Raw genomic sequence first — 25,244 nt, 5'->3', positions numbered from 1 at the left:
GTTGTGTTGGTGTCAGCTGGTAGGTTTGCCTGACCTCAGGCCCTGCGAGAGTGGTCAGGTGCCGGCAGAGTTGGAATGGGCTGGGTAGTTCCCCAGTTCCCAGGCTCCTAGGACTCCTAGGACACACTGTTGGGCAGTGTGTATGAGTCCTGATGGAGATGGATGGAGTCTGGCTAACCCATGGTTCAAGTGCTGGCTGTGATGGGGAAGGGCGGGCTGGTTCCCAGATTACCATATGAACTCTACAGCTGGAGTAGACAGAATGTGTAGGCAGTTGGAGCTGAAGGGATGATCACAGGCCTGTGGTGGTAAGGTTCTCAGAATGGCTCTGGTCCTCAGTTGAAATGCTCAGGCAGGGACAGGGTAAGTGCACAGGGAACCAGAAAGCATCAAGCCACATTTTTCAGGGAGCAGCATGGATGAGGGTGTCATGTGATAAACAGTCTGACCACCTGTCTATACAGTGGCAATCATAGAAGTTCTGCCGGCTGCCTCTAGGAGTTTCATTCCAGAACAATGCAGAGCTGCAACCAACCCTTGTGATCATGCAGGGGCCGGACAGCTGCACTTCAGTCCCAAGTTATTGTGCCCTACTTGGTGAGGAGAGGCAGGGGTGGCTTCAGCACTGTGTCTGCTCCTCAGTACCATATCTGTGGCATCTATCCTGGGGGCATGCGAAAGTTCCTGTCTTCCCCTGTTGGAGGGGCTGTGGCAGTTGGCACTGGGGTTATCAAAGAACCAAGACCCATGAGGCTCCTAACGCATAGTCCAGCCAGCTCTTTGTGTAGGTCTGGAGGCCTGGGGGGAATCTGAGGGCTCTCTTGTACCCAGGGTTGCAGAGGTGCAGAATGGAGACTATGGATCCTTCAGAGGCTCTCACTTATTCACCTTTTCTCTGTGCCAAGGAACTTCCCACAGCTCTGCACCAATTCTGAGTGGGTGAGTGCCTGGCTTTGCTATTCTCTGTTCTCCATAGGTCCCATTGCTTCCTTCATAAATCTTGGCATTATCTCATAGGTGATCCACTTGACCAGCTAGTATTTACTTGCCACTTTGTTTCCTCTCCATGAGAATGACTCACACAAGCTTCTTCTAACCAGCTACCTTGAACCAGAACCCTTAATACGATCCTTGAGACACTTTTTTATCGATGTCCTGCTGCAAACTTGCAATTTGTGGGCTGAATTGATTCAATCCAAGGAGAGATGGCACCGGTGCTGTGTGGAGTGAGAGCCCACCTAACACATTCTGATGGAATTTCCTTAGACACTGCTGAGTTTTGAAGCATTCCAAGGAAAATACACAAAGCTTAAGCCCACACACTTGGCACTGAACTGGGCGGAGTGAGGATGCTCTGAAAGCAAACCCAGGGGATGGAGGTGGGTGTGTTTATGTTTTTAAATAACTGATTCATTTAGTCACTCAAATATCTAATATATGTTTGTGCCCATCTATGGTGTTTGAGACACAAGAGAAACAATTGGGTTATCAAAGTTCTTGCTTTCATGGAGTTTATATTTTCATACAATAATATAGTCAATAAATGGATAAATTTTTTATGTTGGAAGTTGGTAAGTGCCCAGGGGAAATGGAGCAAGGTAAGCAGAACTGAGAGTACAGAGGAGGGGTAGGGAGAGGGTTACTCCGTTATACAGGTGGTCAGGAAAAGGCCTCTCCGATATAGTGACTCTTGAGTGGTCCAAAGAACTCTGTCTAAAGCAAAGGACCAAGTCATTCAGATGTCTGCCAGGGCAATTAGAGCTCCAGAGCTGTGATTTGCTCATCTATCCATCCTCAGTGCCTAGCACAATGCCTACAAGTGGCAATTCAATAAATGTTTGCTGAATGCATCCAGCCCTTATAATGATTCTTTATAGCATACTATTAAATATTCTGACCCAAAGATTAGATTAATTGTAGTTCTAATGTCAAGACAAAGAGAGAACAAAAAGTCCCCCATCTCTCCGCATACACGACTTATATTCTGGGCTTAATCTGACATTCATTAATATGAAAAAGCCATAGAAGGCACATCATTAGCCAATGACTTTCTCTACTTTCTAATTAATTCAAAGAACCTCTAAATATGTATAACTCCATTTAATTTCGCTTATGCTGTTTGCCTCTCTGCCTCATGGTATGAAAACAGCAGCTAGTTAAGTAATCATATAACACTGGCTCCAAGAATTACCAGTCCTATGATGCACCCATTATAAAGTAAGTAATAAATATTGCTGCAATTTGGTAGTGGCTACATAAATCTGCCTAGATAATATTTTTCTAAGATGTTCTCGGGTTCTCCATATCAAGTATATGGAAATCCACCTGCCCTGAAATTGCCCTTTATTAGATGAACAGGGAATCCAAAAAATTATGCAAATGTGACCTTCTGGGAAGTGGTGGAACAGAAAAACATATAGCATCAGCTGTCCAAGAGTATTTTGCCTACACTTCTTTTTTTGAATAAAGAAGCAAATCGGAGCTATTGAGTTTCAATAAAATAATCAAAATCATTGTTTTCATTGTGTTTAGTAGTATTTGCATGAAATATATTTTTCTATAATTTTACTTTCAGTCTTTTTGCATCTTTGTATTTTAGATGTTTTTTTCTAAAACCATTTAATTGGATTGTGTTTCTCCAGTTGCTCTTCTGTTATCTAGCTTAAAAATATCTGCATTTTTGAATGAAGTCTCAAACCTCTTAGATCTAACATAATTAGTTATGTATTTCAACCTCAGTTTTGCACCTTCTTTTGTATTTTTCATTTATGCAATCCATTCGATGATTCATTCTTTTCTCATTTCCATTTACTATTTCTTTATAATTCTACTTTTCCCTCTACTAGTGTTTAAGTTACTCGCTCGATTTTGAGCATTTTAATGGTACCTAAGAAATTACAAAATCTATAGCAAATTGAATACAATTACATCCTACCTAGACCATACAACTTCAGAACACTTTTTTTTTTCATTTTTACCCCTCCAGCAGACTTATATTAACATAGTTGTGTTATTTAATTCAATTTTATTTATTTTAACCTTACGGATTTTTTTTTCTTTTTTTTTTTTTTTTGAGACAGAGTCTCACTCTCTCACCCAGGCTGGAGTGCAATGGTGTAGTCTCAGCTCACTGCAACCTCCACCACCTGCGTTCAAGCGATTATCGCCCCTCAGCCTCCTGAGTAGTTGGGACTACAAGTGTGTGCCACCACACCCGGCTAATTTTAGTAGAGATGAAGTTTCACTATGTTGGCCAGGCTGGTCTTGAACTCCTGACCTCGTGATTCACCCACCTCGGCCACCCAAAGTACTGGGATTGCAGGTGTGAGCTACTGCACCCTGCCTGGATGTTATCATTTTATACCGTAATGTTGTTGTCATGGATAGTCTGTGAGCATCCTTTATTATTAGTGCTCCATTCTCTGCCTCGTTTGTTTGGGTCAGAGGTAGAAGCCTGAAACCATCTTGCTTTGGCTTATTTATCAATAAGATTGCAGTTTACATTTCACCACTGGAAGGCACTCACCATAGCTTTGGAAAGCATAAAAGAGCAGACACCATCATTTCCCTGGCAAGACAGGGCAGACGCATGGCTTTTGGCAGGTAAAAGATAAGAGGTTGTGAAAGTGGTTTTCATGCAACTCACTACAAATCATTTCTTTCGGATGCCATGCACCTAAGGTAATTGGCAGAGGTGTCATATAGTTTCTGTGATTTATGACCTTCTAATCTCTGTAAAGTAGCTTCTCCAATGTTCACTAGTGTAGCTCTTAATTTTTGTATAAACCTCTAGTTCTCTTGATTTAAATTATTTCCTTTTTGAAATACTTCAAGTGTTTTCTCTTTCCCAATATATCTTGACTCACAGTGTTAAGAGCAGAAATTTGTTCTATGAAACATTTATTTGGGAATCAGTGATAGGTTATTTGACTTGGTAAAATATGAAATAATAAGCTCATGCCAATAGATAATGGGATATGGGTATCCGTGAGTAAGACAGTAATTCAAATTGTCACCTCTACTTACCGGGAATGAAATACCTATTTTAAACAAGACTTTAGGATACTAGACCACAGTATGGAAGAAATAAGGATTATAAAGTCTATGAGCTAGAATTCTAACCCAGAATATGCTGGACAGTTTATAGAAAATAAATGACAGGGCTGGGCGTGGTGGCTCACACCTGTAACCTCAGCACTTTGGGAGGCTGAGGCAGACGGACCATGAGGTCAGGAGATTGAGACCATCCTGGCTAACACAGTGAAACCCCATCTCTGCTAAAAATACAAAAAATTAGCCCAGAGTGGTGGCGGGTCCGGTAGTCCCAGCTACTCCGGAGGCTGAGGCAGGAGAATGGCGTGAACCCGGGAGGCGGAGCTTGCAGTGAGCCGAGATCCTGTCACTGCACTCCAGCCTGGGCGACAGAGTGAGACACTGTCTAAAAAAATAAAAATAAATAAGTAAATAAATAAACAAATAAACGACAAACTCAGGACTTTCTCAAATCAAGTTTAGCCTAAAACTCCTTCCATATTTTAAGTTCAGCCTAAAGGTTTCTCTGTACATCATGAACTCTAACAAGTGGAGGCATAAACAGACCATAACTGACACTTGTGTCGGTCTCTGAGTTTTGGCCGATCAAATGCAACCAACCGTGTGAACCATATTCAAATAAGGCAAATGGCAAGCTGTAATCAATCTGGCTGTTTCTGTATCTCACTCCCATTTTCCGTATGTTGCATTCCTTTTTCTATCTATAAGTCTTTAACAACATGGCTGCACCACAGTCTGAGCCTGCTCTGGCTCAGGAGGCTGCCCAATACATGAAGAGTTAATTGCTCAATTCAACTCTTCTACATTTAATTTGGCTGAAATTTTTCCTCTATCAACTTCATTTTTCCTCTATCAACTTCATTTTGCACAGTTGAGATCAGGTGATATTTTATTACTGTCCTAATACAATATCCTAAGAGTGCTAATATTTTCTGGAATTGGATCCTGTGATATCTTAGTTTTTTGGGTTTTTTTGTTTGTTTGTTTGTTTTTTTGTTTGTTTTGAGACGGAGTCTCGCTCTGTCGCCCAGACTGGAGTGCGGTGGCGCGATCTCAGCTCACTGCAAGATCTGCCTCCCGGGTTTACGCCATTCTCCTGCCTCAGCCTCCCGAGTAGCTGGGACTACAGGCGCCGCCACCTTGCCCGGCTAGTTTTTTGTATTTATTAGTACAGACGGGTTTCACTGGGTTAGCCAGGATGGTCTCGATCTCCTGACCTCGTGATCCGCCCGTCTCGGATTCCCAAAGTGCTGGGATTACAGGCTTGAGCCACCGCGTCCGGCCGTTTTTGTTTTTTTAGACACAAATTATAAACAAGGATATCAGTTCAAGTTATTCATTTCTATGAGACCCTAAGAAACACCAGTAGGGGAATACAGAAGGAGATGGGAAAGGAAAGGCAATTTGTTGGAAGTATGTTACTGAGCAAGTTTCTGCTGTGGACACCTGGAGACCAATCTTGCTGGGAAATTCTGGGAGTCAGTGTAGAACATGCAGCTCAGAGTTATCCCATTCACCATCCAATGGATGAGGTATGTTTATAGATCAACATCAACCAGTCATTAGTGGATACCTATGGGGAAGAAAAGAATTTACTCACACATTTATATCTTGTCAGGAGCATGAACTGAGTGGAATTCTACCACCAGAGAAAGTTCTCTGGCAAAAAGATGTAGCTGTCATTAGTTGGAAATCTGCTAGTTAGTGCTGCCATGCTGCATCTCAAGAGGATATGGGCAGGGCACCCACAATGTTTGACAGATGAAGGGTGCAGAATTATCAGTGCAGGTTCCTTTTGTGACAAGCATTTTTAAATTTCTTTTGGTTGAGCTTTGTCTCTTAATGTGTCTTTTTTTCTCCTTTACAACCAAATCCAGGAAAATTGTAGGAAGAGTCCATAAAGCATGAGTTTTGTAGTTGTACATTAGTGTTTTAAGTCACACATGTAAGTATGATTATAAACACCAGTCTTGATTTGGTAGAAATTAACTATCATTCCATTTCTGACACTGGTTACTTTTATGATCCCAGAAAATCTGCTTAAACTCTCTAGAAATGGAGAGATACTGATTAAGAGGTACAGAATTTTGGTTATGAAAGATGAATAATTTGTGGAGTTCTGATGTACAACGATGACTACTCTTAATAATATTGTATCATATTCTTCAAATTTGCTAAGAGGGTATATCTTAAGTGTTCTCACCACAAAAAAGGAAGAAAGGAAGGAAGGAAAAGAGAGAATGAAAGAAAAGGAAAAGAGAAGAAAGTATAAGGAATGGAAAGGAAGGGAAGGATAGTGAAAGGAAGAAGGAGGAAGAAAGAAAATAAGGATGAGGGAGAAAAGAAATGACAACTAGGAAATACAGGAGGTGATGGATATGTTAATTATCCAGTATGATGAATATTTCACAATGTATATGCATGTCAAATATCAAGTTGTTCACCTTAAATATATATCATTTAACTTGTCAACTATGTCACAATAAATTTGGGGAAAATAAATTCTCTGAGCCTCAACTTTCTCATTGAAAGTAGATTAATACTGTCTATATGTGCAACTGATAACAATGAATGTAAGTTATATATGTGAAATAAATGATGAGAATTTAAAAGAAAAATGTTTTAGTAATAGTTAGTATTTGTTATTGTTGAATTTTTATGCACCCCCTAGTATTTCCTCTGGTAAACTGAATATATGTATTTGGATTAAAATTCTTCAGTAAATTTCTACCATCTGAAATCCAAACTCCTTAGCTAAACATTAGAAAACTTTTGTTATTTGACGTATTTTACTTTCCCTGCCTTAACTACCTCTGGTTTTTGGATCAACTTCGTATTTTAGTGTCAAATATCTAAGTTGTTGTTATTTTTAGATCATCATTTCCCCCTCATAGCAGAGTTTTTGTATTCAAAACCTGTGCCCCCCTGCATAGATTATTTTTCTTTCCTTTCCTGCTAAGCTGACGTCTCAATGTCCTTCACATGTCATTCCTTCAGAACTTTACACCTGAAAATAAAGACTGAGCTAAACTCTTTTCTCTGGTGTTATCTAGCACTTTAGCACACCTCTGTGAATCTTGAATTATCACAGTCTGTCTCTCCACAGTGACTTTCTTGTGAGTATAGAACATGGTGCTTTAGTATATAGCAGTTGTATGGGGGATATTGCAGGGGACGTAAAAAGTGTCATTGTTTTCGTCCTGAAATTTTGTCTGATTCCAAAGGTGAAAAAAAAAAAAATGATTCTAACTGTCCTACATTCTAAATTCAGAAAACAGAAAATCATTTGTGGCACCTTGTCTATGTGGGGCTGAGAGGTGCTTCTTTAATAGAATTGATCCTGCCTCTACTATCACACCCCTTTCCAATCAATGTAAGAGGGGGACTGGCAAGAGAGGAAGACATCAAGTCCTATCTCATAAGTCAGGGGCAAGAGGCCACAAAATGGGGAATTCCAGAACCAGGTTCCATCTCTCGTGATGTGGAACTGATTTGCATTTCTCATCTAAAAAGCCCCGCTATTCACAGGGCACTAACACAGCACCAATAAGAGAAAAGAAGAGAACAGATATCAACAAAAAGAGAACTGGAGCCAAGTACCAACTGAGAAGCCAACAGATGTCTTAGTACCCCGGTCCTTGTTTCTGCTCCAAAATTAGAATGACAAAAACAGGGAAAGATGAATGGGAGCATTCTCTGAGGGTCATCCTCAAACCCTCTCCATGGCATGCCTTCAAGCAGAGGTAGGAGGAGGGATTTGTATTGCATGTGAATCTGAAACTTTGAAATAATAATAAGTTAAAACAAACAAACAAACAAACAAAAAACCAGAATGAGACTCTTCAACAAACAAAACGACTAACAATTATAAAAAGAAGCTGAGATATAGTTAATAGATCCCCCTCTGAACTATCTAGGAAGGAGAAGTACACATAGAGGTAGTTATGGGAAACATAAAACTGTTCATGTTTATGTCTCCCAAAGGTTGAGAGATCATAATATGTCAGTAACAGTACTTTGTGAATGAGTTACTTGCTTAATGTTGCTGAACTGAATTGGGTGGGACCAGAGCTGGGCTGTGTGCCAGACATTTAGTTGATGCTGTGATAGACATAAAAGTGAGAGTGAAGCATTCCCTGGACAAAAGTATCTTAAATTCTTTGGCTTTGTTTATATCTATGGAAAGTTTTATACTGCATTCTGATTTGCAAACAAAATAATGCCAAGAAAGAGAATCAAGATAGATCATTTTGTGTGCCAGAATCTCAACAAATAGAAAAATAATCATCCTTGGTTCCAGACAACAATTTTGTGCTTTAATGATTACATACAAAATGTCCTGAAGCTGAAGCTTATACAGTTATATATTTTCTCAAATAAAGCATATAGCACTGAGACTGATGTACAAATTACAGGCACTTTAGCAAAGGCTTCAGGTAGGAAGAAGAATAGTAGAATCATGATATCCTTTCTTTTAAAATCAATTCATAAGAAATCATGGTAAAGGGAATAATAGTATACTGTTTACAACAAATTTTGAGAAAATGGGGTTCAAGCTAGGTAAATTTCTTGAATAAATGAAGCTTGTCTTTTCATTTCTATTAAAAAAAAAAACATTTTTTGAAAGAAATTCTTTCAAAATGACTATGGTTGCTCCCTTTCCCTATATTAAACTAAAATATATCTATCCCAATATAACATGTTTTATCACAAAGTGGCACTTTGATGTATAAGGAATCGTTCCCAGTGTTCATTTTTTTTTATTATTTTTCTTTATTCTGCCCTTCTCTGAAGTAGCTTTAAGAGCTACACTTATTACCCCCCAAACTCTCATATTACTACTTCCAATTGGTGTTTTTCTATAATTTGACATAAAATGGAAAGCGCTATATAAATGTGGTAGTGTTAAGAGAGAACTAATAATAATGGCAAGCTCTGTTAATATTTGCCTATTTAATTTATTTAAATACCCAATTTTCTATGTATGGAGTTATTTGATTAAGAAAGAATTAGTGAACTTTAGGGAACTGTCTCCAGCCCAACTTTTCTGTCTATTCTACAATCCATAGTGTCTTCTCTATTTCCAGTTGCACTGTATTTTTTTATCACTTCATTATAGATCATATCCTTTCCTCTGAGTGAAAAATCCATCTCCTCCCTTTTTTTTTTTTATCATTTCCACATTGCATTCATCATTCATACCCAGATCAGGAAAAGAATATTGCTTTCCTGACTGATTATACTGCATATTTAGAACTGTCCACACTGAATTATAGTAAATGAATCACACATCTAATCTCAAACATTGGGCCCTCCTTGAGAACAGGGATTCAGTCCACTTACAGTTCTAGTCTCACTGCAACAAGTATTGCTAAAGCAATGCTTGCCGAAGTCAATCACAAAGAAATGCTTTTTTCTTCTAAACTATGTTATGGCTTATTACCAGCTCCACACACTTAACACGGACAATTTTGTTTTCACTCATTCATTCTCGTATCAAGCCCTTATTATCTTCTGGCATTGTTCTTTTTGTGCTGTCTCAATTTACAGTTTCAATAGATACGACAGAATTTGGGTGGGCACAGGCAGGTTTGAAGGCAGCAGAGTGGGTAGCAATTAACATGGTGTTTTGAGAACTCCGCCCCCAGAACAGAAGGAATGAAAGAGCTGTTTATTGTTAGTTTTTTTTTTTTGTTTTTACAGGGCTATCTAAAATGGGATGGCAAGAATCAGAAGACACTGTGGTCCAGCAATGCCAGCATCCCCTTGTCTCCCCGATGCTTTACTAGCTTTCTGCTTTTTCCCACTTTAGGCCACATCATGACTTTCATGGGCCTGAAACACTTTTGCCTCCATGGGTCCTTTATCCCAGAAAAAAGTAACAAAAATTATACTTTAAAACTGCCTTGGTATGAAGATGAATATTCTTCACGCTGGGTTCCATTCATTTTATTCTTCTGATGTTTAAAGACATTAAGACATTTTTATGAGCCCCTCAAAGCATTGTGGACTGTATGCACAGTGCTATTGTGCCTGGTGTAGATGACACCCAGACCTCAGAGCCTCTCCTCAGAGTATATTTTTCCTTCTGGAAGACTCTTCCCTTTCCTTGACTAGCTTCTATTTACCTTCCCGACCTCAGCTTAAATTATTATTCTTAGGTGGTCTTTCCTGGACCTTTGTTAGCATTCCCCAACCACTCAATCATTGTGAAACCTAAATACATACACCATTTTTAAATCAATCTCTCTCATATATATATATATATATATATATATATATACACATATAGGTTTTTTTTTTTTTTTTTGAGATGGAGTCTCACATTGTCGCCTAGGCTGGAGTGCAGTGGCTCCATCTGGTCTCACTGCAACCTCCGTCTCCCGGGATCAAGGGATTCTCCTGCCTCTGCCTCTCAAGTAGCTGGGATTACAGGTGCCCATCACCACGCCCAGATATACATATATATATATTTTTTGTATTTTTAGTGGAGATTGTGTTTCACTATGTTGGCCGGGCTGGTCTAAAACTCCTGATCTTGTGATCCACCCACCTCGGCTTCCCAAAGTGATGGGATTACAGTGATGAGCTCTCTCTCATTTTATTTATTTATTTTTAATTATTATTATACTATAAATTCTAGGGTACATGAGCACAACGTGCAGGTTTGATACATAGGTATACATGTGCCATGTTGGTTTGCTGCACCCATCAACTCATCATTTACATTAGGTATTTCTCCTAACGCTCCCTCTCATTTTTTACAAACATTAATTTCATTTATTTTTTTCCAGCTTTATTGGGATATAATTGAAAAATAAAAATTACATATATTTAGGGTGTACAATGTGATGTGTTAATATATGTGTACACCATGAAAGGACTGCCACAGTCAGCTAATTAATATATCCATCACCTCACACAGTTACCATTTGTGTGTGTGTTGTAAGAACACTTGAGATTTTCTATTTTTGTAAAATCTAAGTACAGTATACAATAAATTATTATTAACTATTGTGTTTAGCAACTACACATCTCCATATGAGAAACTGAACTTTAGTTACCTATGTAAGTGATTATTTGATTAAGGTCTGTCCTCTTCAATAGACTCAGCTCTCCCCAAAGGCAGCACATGCACCTGATCTCTCAGGTATGTCCAAGTCTTTGCTCCATGCTCTCCCTTTGTTGAAGTGTCAGGTTGCAGATATTTTCTTTATTGTATGAAGGGATTCACTGGTCCTTTTAGAAGTGATGCTCTTCTAAGATGTTATCACACATGACTAGGGCCAAATGAGACAATCTGAGGAAATAATATCAGGGGGCTCTGATGAAAACAATCACTTTGAATTACTGCCCTGGTGTTGCCTGGCTATTCAAACTTAAGCCGGTCTCATTTTCTTCCTGAAGTTTACTTTTGTTTCTGTGTTTTAATTTATAATATGGAGATTATAATAGCTGTACAAGGCTGTTGCAAGAATTAAATAAGGTACAAAAGGAAAGACAAAATCCTCTGGGTAGTGCTCCTATCTGTTAGACAGGAGAGGAACTGATACAAACAGGAGGCAGGGAAATACTGAATAGATGAGAGCAGTTCCCCAGCAAAGGCACACGCTCAAGTCTAGAAACCTATGGGCCTAAATGGGAACAGGAATTCCTGTTTTCATGCCCAAATGTTGCCTTTGCCTGCCATGCTCCCCACATGCAGTATCCATATAAACCCCAAACTCCAGGCTCCATGAGCAGATGAACACAAGAGCAGAGGAGCAGAACAGTACGGCAGAGAAGAAGGTAAGAGAAGGAGCATCTGAACATTGAGAGGAGTTTGTCTGGGAACGGTCAAAGAAAAGATTGGCCATGAGATGGCCAAACTCCAGGGGAAGATTATCTTCCCACTCCATCCCCTTTCCAGCTCCCCATCCATCCTTCTGAGAATCACCTCCACCACTCAGTAAAACTCCCACATTCATCCTTCAAGTCCGTGTGTGACCTGATTCTTCCTGGACGCTGGACAAGGACCTGGGTCCCAATAGGACAGGGTGTAAAAGGCCACTGAGCTGATTTAACACTTAGCCATCTGTGGACAGCAACTGCTAAAAGGACATTAATTGTAACACACCCCTAGATGCCACCATGAGGCTGGAGACCAAATGTTCACTCCAGCTCCTGCATCTGCCCATCTGCATGCTCCCTGTCCTGTAAGGGGTTTGAGCATGCAGCTACCAAACAGACAAGCCACACCCCTGTCACATGTCCTGCCAGGGAGCACCAGGGAACTCTCCTGTTTCAAAATCACAGTAGACTTTCTACTCCACAAATGTATGAAGGCTGACTGCACTATGTCCTTGAGTCAACATGGCTGTTTTTGTGGTAATAGACAAACTTGCATTGTGTAACTCTAAACAGTTGTAAAAGCAGTAAATATCATTATTCACACAGTCACTATGTATTATGTATTTGTGTATTTTATAAAGTTTTATCTTTGTTTTGTCATCAGATCTGCCTAGGTACCCTCATGGCTTCCTTTACATTTTGAGGATGCTGCTGCTGCTCCCCGTTTCTCAGGCAGTGATGCTTCTGTGAAGCCCCCTGATGGGTCCTGTGGTTGTCTGCTGTCCATGTCAGTTACTGAAGCAGCACATGAAGAGGTAGAACTCTGAGCACAATGTCATGAGAAAGAAACGAAGAAATAAGTTAGGAAAAGTAATATATCTTGAAAATAATCTTTTGGAATGAATTTGTTCTGACTTTTGAGAGAAGAAGGGAGTACTGTACCAGGGACTGAGCGAACAGCAGTATGGATAACAATTCAAGGGAAGGCAAATTAGATGTTACATTGCAAGAGGCTTGGAGCATTGGTTATTAGGTCTCTGCATCCTGACAAAGATAAATGTATTAATGGATCATAGAAAGAGTGTTTGCTAAGAGCAAAAATAATCTGTCCACAGTGGCATCTCCAAAATGATTTCTGGAGGAAAAAAAGGGACTCTGGCTGTAAGATTGGTTTCTCCTATTAGAAAGAAACCTGTAAATAAAATTTCTTTTCTTGAAAAGAAAAAGAAAATATAATGAAAGAATAATTATGTTTCTGGTGATGGGATGTGGAACAGATAAAAATATTTAGCTGAGGCAATTATTTCCAGGCTGGTGTTTTGTTTTTGTTGCCTAAATTAATTGAAGAAATGTCTTCTAATCTTAAAGAGCTTGTCAGTCCAAACCTAAAATAGCCTTATGTTCATGTAGAGACTTTTAGAATTCTTAACCCATACAATGAGGCATTATATCTTTATCTACAGGCAGTTGGGATGAATTTCTTTAGCGTCCTGTTCACTAAATTGAACCTCCAAAAAAACACAAAGGTTATATAATTACTTTCACTTATCCATTCAATGATTCATTCAATGAATTATTGAGATTGAAATATTGCATTAGATGCTTAGAATATAGCAGTTAATAAGGAAAACAAAGCCTCTGTTTTCTTCGAAATTCTATTATAGAGGAGAGGCCACCAGTTTATACCCTAGCTGACAGTATAAGCTTTGATGGTGACAAAAATGGTACAGGATGATGGGTTTGACTGACTCTACACTTTTGACTAAAATGACCAACGAAGTTCATCTGAAGAGATGATATGTTAGTGAAAACATGACTAAAGAAAGGAATATAACATGGGAAATCTGGAGGCTGAAGCAGAAGAGAATGAATCAGGACAAAAAAACCCACAACAACAACAATTGTAATGAATCCAAAAAAGAAATACTCCTGATGCAACAAGAAGGAAAACAAGGCCTAGGAGGGTCAGTGCCCTGAGTGGGGCTGATAAAAGATCCCGTAGGACCTGTGGAACAGGTAAGGAATTTGAGATTTTCCTGTGAACTCCTCCTCCTCCTTCTACTAAAACCCACTCCAGGGTACCTCTGCATCACACTGTTTATGAAATGCTATCCTATCTGTCACTTCATTCAATACCATAATAACCTGGGCAAGGGTGGTATTCCTGTTTAACAGTGAGTACATGATGAGTACAAATGAGTACACCTGCCTGAGATGCTATCACTTTTCAGCATGCCTGGTGTGCCTTGCAATTTGTCACTTCATTCACACGCATTAGCACAATAAATGCTTTCAGTAGTCATGAACATAAGCTTTCTGGTGTCAGGAATCTCCTTTATTCTTCCCCAAGCTAGCAAGCTTCTCCAATTTGTACATCCTTTCCTTACATCATTACCAACCTAAAGTATTCTAGCCTCTCTGTTCCCATAATATCTGTTCATGGAACATGTATTATATTGCATTACAATCATTGATCTCTTTGCCCATCTCTCTCTCACTAATCTATGAATTCCTCAATGACAGTGACTCTGTCTTTTTATCTTCAGTGTCTAGTGCAATATCTGTCTATCATGTCATTATGAACAGATGACAAAAGAAATGCTTCTAAAGTCAAAGTAAAAATGCTTTTTCCCTCAATTTCAGTTTCTTTTAAACTATTTTCTCACCCTAGTTTTGTCTAACATTTCCTGAGGGCCCCTTAAGATTAGATCTTTAAGTGTCTGCTTTGTGACATGTTTGCCAAGGTGTTAATGGTTTCTAACGACTTTCCTCAAAAGCCCAGCAAGGTAACACATTTGCAGGTAAAGCAATGTCCCCATGAAGAAAGATTGCCTTAACCCAAGGTGTTCTAGGTTTCAGGCTCTGGGGAAAACAGTGATAACATCACTTGTTCTACCTGAGACTTGTGATCACTAACACATGTTTATTGAGCCTATACAAAGAGCAAAGCAGGAGGTTAGGTGTTAGGGTTACAGTGAATAGGAAACACTGCCAAGTAAACTCACAATTACAAAAGCCTGCATTAGATACTTTCTATGAGAGCAGAAAGCACAAGGTGCAGTGAAGGCATGCAGAAGGGACATGATTTTCTGTCTTAAAGGACTAGGGGAGACTTACCAGAGAATATATGCGTTTAACTTTGCCCAAATAGCTTTCATATCATATATAACAAAAAAATGTGGAACATTTTGCTTGAAGTAATGTCTAAGCAGAGTCTTAAAATTAAGAATTACTAGATGTAAATATGTCTATAAGTTTGCATGTGTATTTTGAGTAGAGGACTTGTGGTTTCAATTGAGCTCATTGAAACTGATTCAAACCAGATGGTATTAGCTCTGCTCATACAGTCAATGTGTTTAACCTCCCTGGCTCTTAGCAAGGTCCTCTGGAAAATAGAAATTTTAAAGAGCAGGTATTTATGTAATTATAGTGAGGGTTTTGAGAGTTGTGTGGCATAATTTACAAAATACTTACAAAAATGACTAGGCAGTTGACCTTTTCAATAAGTCTTAGCCTCTGTTAGCATTGCTGTTATTCCTATTATCGTTACGGGACTAAGAGTAATAATTATTAGAGGTGATAAGTGATACAAGCAAATATTCAAAATATATGAATGTTCTACATGTGCAAACTGAGGCCACAAAGTCATTACTTGACTTATGCCCATGATGTATTTAAAACAGAGTTTGAGGATGTGTTTCTCTTGACTATCCCTTTAAAGGCTTCTGTTTCCACAAAGTTATGCTCTGCCTCCCCTTCACTAAAGTGAGCCATTTTCTCTATTGGCGCTGAAACACATTGATCAAAATGTGGGAGATTAATCAACTACTGACCTCTACACCATCCAGAGACCCAACCCAGAAGGAAAAAAAGGTCCTGACATTAACATATAATTCATTTAGAAATTAGTCTAGGGGAAATGAGAAGGATAAAATCTGAGGCATGTTAGATAAAAGTTTCACTTTATCTTCTGAATTCATCACCTGCTTGGTATTGCTGATAAAAGAAAGAGAGCTAAGGTACCATAGAAATGCACTGCTAGGAGAGATTAAATAGAGGGCACCCAAGATGGCCGAATAGGAACAGCTCCAGCCTCCAGCTCCCAGTGTGAGCAACACAGACGATGGGTGATTTCTGCATTTTCAACTGAGCCTCCGCTGCTGATACCCAGGCAAACAGGGTCTGGAGTGGACCTTAAGCAAACTCCAACAGATCTGAAGCTGAGGGTCCTGACTGTTAGAAGGAAAACTAACAAACAGAAAGGACACCCACACCAAAACCCCATCAGTACGTCACCATCATCAAAGACCGAAGGCAGATAAAACCACAAAGATGGGGAAAAAGCAGTGCAGAAAAGCTGGAAGTTCCAACACTCAGAGTGCATCTCCCCCTCCAAAGGAACGCAGCTCATCACCAGCAGTGGAAGAAAGCTGGACTGAGAATGACTTTGGCGAGTTGAGAGAAGAAGGCTTCAGTCGATCAAACTTCTCAGAGCTAAAGGAGGAACTATATAACCGGCGCAAAGAAACTAAAAACCTTGAAAAAAGATTTGATGAATGGCTAACTAGAATAACCAATGTAGAGAAGTCCTTAAAAGAACTGATAGAGATGAAAACCTTAACATGGGAACTACGTGACAAATGCACAAGCTTCAGTAATTGACTCAATCAACTGGAAGAAAGAGTATCAGCGATTGAAGAGCAAATGAATGAAATGAAGTGAGAAGAGAAATGTAGAGAAAAAAGAGTAAAAAGAAATGAACAAAGCCTCCAAGAAATATGGGAATATGTGAAAAGACCAAATCTATGTCTGATTGGTATGCCTGAAAGTGACGGGGAAAATGGAACCAAGTTGGAAAACACTCTGCAGGATATCATCCAGGAGAACTTCCCCAACCTAGTAAGGCAGGCCAACATTCAAATTCAGGAAATACAGAGAATGCCACAAAGATACTCCTCAAGAAGAGCAACTCCAAGACACATAATTGTCAGATTCACCAAAGTTGAAATGAAGGAAAAAACGTTAAGGGCAGCCAGAGAGAAAGGTCGGGTTACCCACAAAGGGAAGCCCATCAGACTAACAGCAGATCTCTCAGCAGAAACTCTACAAGCCAGAAGAGAGTGGGGGCCAATATTCAACATTCTTAAAGGAAAGAATTTTCAACCCAGAATTTCATATCCAGCCAAACTAAGTTTCATAAGTGAAGGAGAAATAAAATCCTTTACAGACAAGCAAATGCTTAGAAATTTTGTCACCACCAGGCCTGCCCTACAAGAGATCCTGAAGGAAGCACTAAAATGGAAAGTAACAACAGGTACCAGCCATTCCAAAAACATGCCAAAATGTAAAGTCCATCAATGCTAGGAAGGAACTGCATCAACTAACGAGCAAAATAACCAGTTAATATCATAACGACAGGATGAAGTTCACACATGACAATATTAACCTTAAATGTAAATGGACTAAATGGTCCAATTAAAAGACACAGACTGGCAAATTGGATAAAGAGTCAAGACCTATCAGTTTGCTGTATTCAGGAGACCCATCTCACATGCAGAGACACACATAGGCTCAAAATAAAGGGATGGAGGAAGATCTACCAAGCAAATGGAGAACAAAAAAAAGCAGGGGTTGCAATCCTAGTCTCTGATAAAACAGACTTTAAACCATCAAAGATCAAAAGAGACAAAGAAGGCCATTACATAATGGTAAAGGGATCAATTAATCAGGAAGAGCTAACTATCCTAAATATATATGCACCCAATACAGGAGCACCCAGATTCATAAAGCATGTCCTTAGAGACTTACAAGGAGACTTAGACTCCCATACAATAACAATGGGAGACTTTAACACCCCACTGTCAACATTAGACAGATCAACAAGATAGAAAGTTAACAAGGATATCCAGGAATTGAACTCAGCTCTGCACCAAGCAGACATAATAGACATCTACAGAACTCTCCAGCCCAAATCAACAGAATATACATTCTTCTCAACACCACATCGCATCCAAAATTGACCACATAGTTGGAAGTAAAGCACTCCTTTGCAAATGTACAAGAACAGAAATTATAACAAACTGTCTCTCAGACCACAGTGCAATCAAACTAAAACTCAGGACTAAGAAACTCAATCAAAACCTCTCAACTACATGGAAACTGAACAACCTGCTCCTGAATGACTACTGGGTACATAACGAAATGAAGGCAGAGATAAAGATGTTCTTTGAAACCAATGAGAACAAAGATACAACATACCAGAATCTCTGGGACACATTTGAAGCAGTGTGTAGAGGGAAATTTATAGCACTAAATGCCCACAAGAGAGAGCAGGAAAGATCTAAAATTGACACCCTAACATCACAATTAAAAGAACTAGAGAAGCAAGAGCAAACACATTCAAAAGCTAGCAGAAGGCAAGAAATAACTAAGATCAGAGCAGAACTCAAGGAGATAGAGACACATAAAACCCTCCAAAAAATCAATGAATCCAGGAGCTGGATTTTAGAAAAGATCAACAAAATTGATAGACTGCTAGCAAGACTAATAAAGAAGAAAAGAGAGAAGAATCAAATAGATGCAATAAAAAATGATAAAGGGGATATCACCATCGACCTCACAGAAATACAAACTACCATCAGAGAACACTATAAACACCTCTACACAAATAAACTAGAAAACCTAGAAGAAATGGATAATTTCCTCGACACTTACACTCTCCCAAGACTAAACCAGGAAGAAGTTGAATCCCTGAATAGACCAATAGCAGACACTGAAATTGAGGCAATAATTAATAGTCTACCAACCAAAAAAAGTCCAGGACCAGATGGATTAACAGCTGACTTCTACCAGAGGTACAAGGAGGAGTTGGTACCATTCCTTCTGAAACTATTCCAATCAATAGAAAAAGAGGGAATCCTCCCTAACTCATTTTACGAGGCCAACATCATCCTGATACCAATGCCTGGCAGAGATACAACAAAAAAAGAGAATTTTAGACTAATATCCCTGATGAACATCGATGCAAAAATTCTCAATAAAATACTGGCAAACCGAATCCAGCAGCACATCAAAAACTTATCCACCATGATCAAGTGGGCTTCATCCCTGGGATGCAAGGCTGGTTCCACATACACAAATCAATAAACGTAATCCAGCATATAAACAGAACCAAAGACAAAAACCGCATGATTATCTCAATAGACGTAGAAAAGGCCTTTGACAAAATTCAACAGCCCTTCATGCTAAAAACTCTCAATAAATTCGGTATTGATGGAATGTATCTCAAAATAATAAGAGCTATTTATGACAAACCCACAGCCAATATCATACTGAATGGGCAAAAACTGGAAGCATTCCCTTTGAAAACTGGCACAAACAGGGATGTCCTCTCTCCCCACTCCTTTTAAACACAGTGTTGGAAGTTCTGGGTAGGGCAATCAGGCAAGAGAAAGAAATAAAGGGTATTCAGTTAGGAAGAGAAAAAGTCAAATTGTCCCTGTTTGCAGATGACATGATTGTCTATTTAGAAAACCCCATGATCTCAGCCCAAAACCTTCTTAAGCTGATAAGCAACTTCAGCAAAGTCTCAGGATACAAAATTAATGTGCAAAAATCACAAGCATTCTTACACACCAGTAACAGACAAACAGAGAGCCAAATCATGAATGAACTCCCATTCACAATTGCTTCAAAGAGAATAAAATATCTAGGAATCCAATTTACAAGGGATGTAAAGGACCTCTTCAAGGAGAACTACAAACCACTGCTCAGTGAAATAAAAGAGGACACCAACAAATGGAAGAACATACCATTCTCATGGATAGGAAGAATCAATATTGTAAAAATGGCCATACTGCCCAAGGCAATTTATAGATTCAATGCCATCCCCGTTAAGCTACCAATGACTTTCTTCACAGAATTGGAAAAAAACTGCTTTAATGTTCATATGGAACCAAAAAAGAGCCCGCATTGCCAAGACAATCCTAAGCCAAAAGAACAAAGCTGGAGGCATCACACTAGCTGACTTCAAACGATACTACAAGACTACAGTAACCAAAACAGCATGGTACTGGTACCAAAACAGACATATAGACCAATGGAACAGAACAGAGCCCTCAGAAATAATACCACACATCTACAGCCATCTGATCTTTGACAAACCTGACAAAAACAAGAAATGGGGAAAGGATTCCCTATTTAATAAATAGTGCTGAGAAAATTGGCTAATCATAAGTAGAAAGCTGAAACTGGATCCTTTCCTTATTCCTTACGCGAAAATTAATTCAAGATGGGTTAGAGACTTAAATGTTAGACCTAAAACCATAGAAACCATAGAAGAAAAGCTAGGTAATACCATTCAGGACATAGGCATGGGCAAGGACTTCATGTCTAAAACACCAAAAGCAACAGCAACAAAAGCCAAAATTGACAAATGGGATCTAATTAAACTAAAGAGCTTCTGCACAGCAAAATAAACTACCATCAGAGTGAACAGGCAACCTACAGAATGAGAGAAAATTTTTGCAATCTACTCGTCTGACAAAGGGCTAATATCCAGAACCTACAAAGAACTCAAACAAATTTACAAGAAAAAAAACCCCATCAAAAAGTGGGCAAAGGATATGAACAGACACTTATGAAGACATTCATACAGCCAACAGACACATGAAAAAATGCTCATCATCACTTGCTGTCAGAGAAATGCAAATCAAAACCACAATGAGATACCATCTCACACCAGTTAAAATGGCGATCATGAAAAAGTCAGGAAACAACAGGTGCTGGAGAGGATGTGGAGAAATAGGAACACTTTTACACTGTTGGTGGGACTGTAAACTAGTTGAACCATTGTGGAAAGCAGTGTGGCGATTCCTCAAGGATCTAGAACTAGAAATACCATTTGACCCAGCCATCCCATTACTGGGTATATACCCAAAGGATTATAAGCCATGCTGCTATAAAGACACATGCACACGTATGTTTATTGCAGCACTATTCACAATAACAAAGACTTGGAATCAACCCAAATGTCCATCAGTGACAGACTGGATTAAGAAAATGTGGCACATATACACCATGGAATACTATGCAGCCATAAAAAAGGATGAGTTTGTGTCCTTTGTAGGGACATGGATGCAGCTGGAAACCATCATTCTCAGCAAACTATTGCAAGAACAGAAAACCAAATACCACATGTTCTCACTCATAGGTGGGAAGTGAAAAATGAGATCACTTGGACCCAGGAAGGGGAACATCACACACTGGGTCCTATTGTGGGGAGGGGGCGGGGGGAGGGATAGCCTTAGGAGATATACCTAATGTAAATGACGAGTTAATGGATGTAGCACACCAACATGGCACATGTATACATATGTAACAAACCTGCACATTGTGCACATGTACCCTAGAAATTAAAGTATAATTTAAAAAAAGAAAAAAAAAAAGAAATGCACTGCTAGTATTCAATAAATTCCAGGCAGTTAGTCTTGGTAATTTTGATTTTAGGGATAAGTGTAACTGGATACAGAGAGCTGCTGCTATTTCTTTTCAAATAAGCAACATATATGATGCATAGTAACAATAATACTCCAGCCTCACCCTTCTTTAAATTATTTTTCTGAAATGACCACAGCAGCTCAAGGGCTAACAGTCGATTCGAGGTGTATCTACTACTGCATCTGAATATAAGGATGCTAGGTTGAGAATCTGTACATAACCTCAAAAGATGATCTTTAGAATATTTAAACAAAAGAAATGTATGACAACATTTGTGACTCAAAAAAGTTACTGAAACTGCAAGTTGGAGAATGTGTTACAAGGTGATAAGACCAGAGATAGAAGCCCAGTAGGAGGCTATTGCAGTTATTCAGGTGAAAGACTATGAGTTCATAATTACAGACCTGTACTTGGTATTGAGACAAAAGAAAGGCAGGAAGATAGAGAAAATAGTGGGTGCATGACTGAATTTGGAAGAGTGAAAGTAAATTAATCAAATGGTGGAAATAAGTTGTGATGAGTTAAAGTGATGGAATGGAAAAGCTGGAGAAGACAAAAGTTTAGGAATGAAAGGACAGCAGTGGTGTCCTGGTAAGTATTTATCGGCTTGCTTTCTTTAAAAAAGTGATTATATTTATATATTTGTGTGTGTTCTTAGCATTTTATCTCTCTTAATATCTCTAAAATGTGTAAAAGCATACTTATGTGCTTTTACAAATAATGATACAACTTATAAATAATATAATATATACAATGGTATTTATTGTAATTTCTACACACCTATAACTTTAGTATGACCTGCTATTTCTTGCAAAATCTACCATGTTTTTAGAATTCTATTGCCAACAGGAGTGTCACAAAAATAAACCCATGAATAAATGTTTGTTTAGTATCCACTTAAGCAAAGTCACTCGCATCATTGGCAAAATAATGTAGTTCCAATATAAATGTCAGTTAATGTTTTTTCATTTATAATAACAAGCAAAATCAAAGTGAAAAAACAAAGATATATGTCAGAACTTTACTTATTCGTCAGTAGGTCATGTGAACAACATCTTTGTTGAATTGGTAAGAGTTGTGTAATACTGGATGAATACTTTCCCAATATTTTGTGTTTTTCACAATGTAATGGTTACAAACATGACACACTTTTAGGTTTAATGTGTATTATTTATATTTTCTCCAGCACTTTCTTAAGTTTTGACAATCAACAAAACCATAAATCAAACTCAGTTTGCAGCATTTTCCCATTTCTATGGTGGAAATACTCTCATCATGGCCTGCTTCAAGCGACCCATGTGACTTCACTGAATATGGAGTTGGTGTGGTGCCACCGTTATATCATATTTCCACCATACTCTCAATAGTATAAATAATATTAAAATATGATAAAATATTTATAACGTGATGATTTTTGTTATTTATCTTGATTTTTAATGTAATTTATTAATATTTATATAATTACAATGATATAAATGATGTAATTAATATATTATATGTTATATAAATTAATATAATAGATAACATAGCATATAACTAATAATTTATTATATAATTATAATTATTTGAATTTTTATAATTTAACTTTTTTTTTTTTTTTTTTTTTTTCTGAGACAGTGTCCTGCCCTGTCGCCCAGGTTGGAGTGCAGTGGCGCAATCTTGGCTCACTGCAGGCTCCGCCTCCCGGGTTCACGCCATTCTCCTGCCTCAGCCTCCCGAGGCGCCTGCCACCACGCCCGGCTAATTTTTTTGTATTTTTAGTAGAGACGAGGTTTCTCCTTGTTAGCCAGGATGGTCTCGATCTCCTGACCTCGTGATCTACCCGCCTTGGCCTCCCAAAGTGCTGGGATTACAGGCATGAGCCACCGTGCCCGGCCATAATTTAACTTTTAATAATGACTGTGTTTAACAGTTTGCAAAATCAATGAAAATTTATTTATTTATTTATTTATTTTTATTTGTTTATTTTTGTTTTTTCTTTCCAAGTTTTATTTTATGTTCGAGGATGTACATGTGCAGGTTTGTTATATAGGTAAATTGTGTGTTGTGGGTATTTGGTGTACAGATTATTTTGTTACCCAGGTAATCAGCGTAATACACAATAGGTAATTTTTAAATCCTCACCCTCTTACCATCTTCCATGCTCAAGGAGGCCCTGGTCTCTTCTTCATGTCCCTTCTTTGTGTCCACATTTCCTTAATGTTTAGTTTCCATCTATACTTGAGAACATGTGGTGTTTGGTTTTCTGTTCCTATGTTAATGTGGTTAGAATAATGGCCTCCAGCTCCATCCATGTTGCTACAAAGGACGTGATCTTGGTTTTTTTGTTTGTTTTTTTATGGCTACGTAGTATTCCATAGTGTCTATGCACCCCATTTTCTTTAGCCAGTCCACCACTGACGGGCACCTACATTGATTCCATGTCTTTGCTATTGTGAATACTGTTGTGATAAATGTATGCATGAATATGTCTTTACAGTAGAACATTTTATATTTCTTTCGATATATATCCATCCAGTCATGGGACTGCTGGGTCAAATGGTGGTTCTGCTTTAAGTTCTTTGAGAAACTTCCAAACTGCTGTCCACAGTGGCTGAACTAATTTACATTCCCTCCAGCAGTGAGACACACATTGCACAGGGTGTTTCCTTTTCTCTGCAACCTCTCCAGCATCTGTTTGTTTGTTTGTTTGTTTTTGTTTTTGTTTTTTATAATAGCCATTCTGACTGGTGTGAGATGTATCTCATTGTGGTTTTGATTTGCATTTCCCAGTGATTAGGGATCCTCAGCATCTTTTCATATGCTTGTTGGCCACACTATGTCTTCTATTGGAAGTTTCTGTTCATGTCCCTTGTCCATTTTTTAATGGGATTATTTGTTTTTTTGCTTGATCATTTATTTAAGTTCATTATAGATTCTGAATATTAGACCTTTGCCAGATGCATAGTTTGCAAATGTCTTCTCATATTGTGTAGGTTGTCTGTTTGTTGTGTTGACAGTTTATTTTGCTGTGCAACAGCTCTTTAGTTTAATTAGGTCCCTTTTGTTTACTAAATATATATAACTATTTGCTTTCATGAGCCAGTAAAATGACTGCAGCATACCACTCAATGCAAGTTTCAGTGCCGAAGAAGTAGAGATGGAATATGAAATATTCAAGTAGGCCAGAATTGAGGCAGTATTATAAGTGTCAATTTTTTATCTTTACATGTGAATGTGTGTATGTATGTAAGTATGTGCTGGGGTAAGGGTGTGGTCTTAAACATTAAAATTTTCACTAAACTAACTTTATACCACCTGGATATTTTGGTCTGTGATTCATTTTCACTGTGTTGGACTCTGCCTGTGTTCCTTACTCAACGGTGGTTTCCACCTCCAAACATCTGTCAATGGATGGTTGTTCATGTACTAGATAGGAGGTTTTGATCAAACAACACAAAGGTAATTTCTAGGACTATGTCACATTGCTAGTGTATCTCACAAATCATAGAACGTCGTGGTAAATTTGGGTGCTTTTCTGCTTATTCCCTCATATGTAGGAATGGTTCTCTGTTGAACTCTCAAATGTGGGCATTTGCCTTTGCTGGAAAATTTTGATAGCTTACAAGCCAGTTTATTCCCGCTATCAAGTAATTTAGCATCCTTAAGAAGGCAATGTTGAAGATTAAATTGTAATGAAGTTTTATTACTGATTTCAAATATAGGAGTGAATGATTTTGAAAGTCAGAAGAAAGGCTAATTTTGTCCTACTGAATATTGCAGACACCTTGATCCAATTTTATCTCTGAAGCTTATCCCTGTGCACTCTGGCTGCCCCAGAGGCTATGGCTCTCTTGGGAAAAAAATTAGCCACTGAGGAGGGT

General features: G+C 38.5%; 1 long non-coding RNA gene across 1 annotated transcript in view; it reads left to right on the top strand.

The window, feature by feature from the left end:
- Positions 1 to 22,770, top strand: part of LOC108587389 — an 82,015-nt gene extending 59,245 nt beyond the window's left edge. The window contains exons 2-3 of the long non-coding RNA XR_001905956.3: positions 12,548 to 13,899; positions 22,568 to 22,770. This is a non-coding gene — a long non-coding RNA (uncharacterized LOC108587389). The remainder of the gene's footprint in view (positions 1 to 12,547; positions 13,900 to 22,567) is intronic.
- Positions 22,771 to 25,244: the final 2,474 nt, after the last annotated feature.

Source organism: Papio anubis, chromosome 8 (genome assembly GCF_008728515.1).
Source record: "Papio anubis isolate 15944 chromosome 8, Panubis1.0, whole genome shotgun sequence".
NCBI lineage: Eukaryota > Metazoa > Chordata > Mammalia > Primates > Cercopithecidae > Papio > Papio anubis.
This window is presented reverse-complemented; position numbering and strand designations above follow the sequence as displayed.